The 2,668-nt window shown below is 41.3% G+C and overlaps 1 pseudogene; it reads left to right on the top strand.

Annotated features, from left to right (window-relative positions):
• Nucleotides 1–479: 479 nt before the first annotated feature.
• LOC147672012 (olfactory receptor 5J3-like) lies at nucleotides 480–1,424 on the top strand (annotated as a pseudogene).
• The last annotated feature ends 1,244 nt before the right edge of the window (nucleotides 1,425–2,668 follow it).

The raw sequence follows: 2,668 nt of genomic DNA, 5'->3' as shown, positions 1-2,668 counted from the left end.
AATTGTGCTCTAATAGAGCTTGAAATTGAAATAACAAAGAGCTTGTTCCAAACAGATGTCACATTAGGTGTTTTGTTGATGTCTATATCTAAATGGTTTTACACTTTCACAGTTCTTGGGAAAATACCAGACAACATCTGCGTCAAAAGAGAACATGCGGATGATTTGGCAAAAGGAGAGAAAATGGAGTCGCAGCCTTCTTAAGGAGGAGTCAGGCTTCATATCTTCACGTCATCATTATACATCTAAAGACGGTATGGGGACACATATTCCTTGTTTACATTGTGCCCCACAGCAACATTATCCTAACCACTGCTGAAAAGCAATCATACACGTTGCTGTACAATTTGTACTATTGTACCACACTTTGTTTGTGTTAGCATTTTATTAGCTTATACATTTGATAGAGGCCACAAGAGAAAAATTATCTCATGTTGTAAAATGTATTTCTCGCCTGGCAGGTTACATTCTCCAAATAGATGGAAGAAAGAAATAGGACGTGGGTGACCGAATTCATCCTTCTCGGTCTTACAGAAGACCCAAAGCTTCAGGTCCCATTATTTGTGTTCTTCCTTCAAATCTATATAGTCACTGTGATGGGCAACGTGAGCATCATTGCATTGATCAAGGTCTCTCCTCAGCTTCACACGCCTATGTATTTCCTGCTCAGCTGTTTGTCCTTTGTTGACCTCTGTTCCTCCTCAGACATCACACCCAAAATGCTGGTCAATTTTCTTTCAAAGAAAAAAACTATTTCACTTCCAGGATGTGTGGTGCAGCTATTTTGTTTTGCCTGCACAGGGAGTACAGAGGTTTTTCTTCTGATGGTTATGTCTTATGACCGGTATGTGGCCATATGCAATCCACTGCTTTACAAAATCATTATGACTGAACAAGTGTGTATATGCATTGTTGCTGGTGTTAGCTTTGTGGCTTTAACTAATGCACTGATTAACACTATTTGTACCTTCAGGTTGTCTTTCTGTGGCTCCAATAAGGTCACACATTTCTATTGTGATGTACCACCACTGCTAAAGCTCTCCTGCTCTGACACATCTCTCAGTGTGGCATTACTCTTTTTCTTGGGTGGAGGTATCATTTTTGTTTCTGTCACCCTAATCCTCATCTCGTATGCCAACATCATTTACTCCATCATGAAGATCAAGTCATCAGACAAGAGGTGGCGAGCCTTTTCTACATGTTCATCCCATTTCATCTGTGTCATCATGTTTTTTGGAACTCTTGCCTTTATGTACGTCAGACCCAGCTCTGCATATTCCACACAGGACAGGATAGCTTCAGTGTTCTACACAATTATCATTCCCATGTTGAACCCCCTCATATATTGCCTGAGGAACAAGGCAGTCAAAGATTCCATGTGGAAAGTAATGTGCTAAAGATCAGTATGTAGAGACACACTGTAAATGAAAAATTGGTACTGTCTTCACAAATACACACACACATGTGAGCACATATTCACATGAACATTTCAAAAGTACTGTGTTCTGTGTGATCATTTGGGTTAGAAGTGTTATCTTATGCTGATGACGCTCACATTATGGTCTCTATCACTGACAGTGTGGAAGCATCAGCGGCAAATATTAAGAACTGTATGCAGGCAGTGGCCTTCTGGATGGGAGAGAATTATTTAAAGCTCAATGTGGAATAAAATGAGGTTTTAATTGTTGGAAAGGATCAGGACATTTGGTCAGACGCCTGGTGGATGGACACGCTTGGTCCTTGCCCCTGCTCTGGCCTCAGTGCCAAAAATGTGGGCATCATAATTTACAACTCTCTTTCCTTGGGCCTCCAAATCCATAGGACAGTCTCTACCAGCTTTGGGATGAGATATGTCCCAACCAAGCAGTTAAGATTAGCTAGTAGGAACTTTCTGATAGTCCCTAGTTTTAGGAAAGCTAGGTGGGGAGGTAAAGCCTTCTCTGTTTCTGCAGCCAAACATTGGAACTCCCTCCCTCTTTCAATCTCGGGTCTGTACTCTCAATCTCTTTTTCACAAAGCCTTGAAGATCTGGCATTTCACTCTCTCTACTCTGTAACCTGTGTTTATGTGCACCTCTGTTCTCAGATCTGTTGACCTCTTTCCGCAGTGCCTTGACACCCCTGGGCTAAGTTTGCGGTTTATAAAGCTTATATTCATTCATTCATTCATATTGTGTTTCTGGTCACTATCTGCAGCTGTGACGCAATGGGGTAATTCATCCATTTTGATTCCCACCGCCGTAGCTCGGAGACAAAAACTAAGAGAGGGCCCCTGGAAAAATCAAAACCATGTGATTCACCCGTAGACTCTCTAAGGAAATAGGACTCTGTTGAGGACTTTGCACTGAAAAAAAAAAGGACTGCAAATACCAGAGAAAGTTTCGACTTAGTGGCGGCCATCTTGGAATGTCTTTTTCCATCTATAGTTTCCAATGAAAGACCTGATTCCTCAGGATTAGTGCAGGGAACTACTTATTAATTAAACACCCTTGACAATTTTTAACAACAATTCCCTTATGAAGGTACTGTCCAAATGGTCACGGACATGCAATTATTGGTGGTTATTTAAGTCACCAACTGTAACTACAGCAATATTCGTAGATTGTATTATAAAAGGTGTGCTCCTTCCCTAACACTTGGCGGTCATCTTGGAGTAGTCATCCTACCCG

The sequence above is a fragment of the Lissotriton vulgaris genome, unplaced genomic scaffold (assembly GCF_964263255.1).
Source record: "Lissotriton vulgaris unplaced genomic scaffold, aLisVul1.2 SCAFFOLD_4236, whole genome shotgun sequence".
In the NCBI taxonomy this organism is placed as follows: domain Eukaryota; kingdom Metazoa; phylum Chordata; class Amphibia; order Caudata; family Salamandridae; genus Lissotriton; species Lissotriton vulgaris.
The sequence above is the reverse complement of the archived record's forward strand: the minus strand, read 5'-3'. Positions and strand labels throughout refer to the sequence as shown.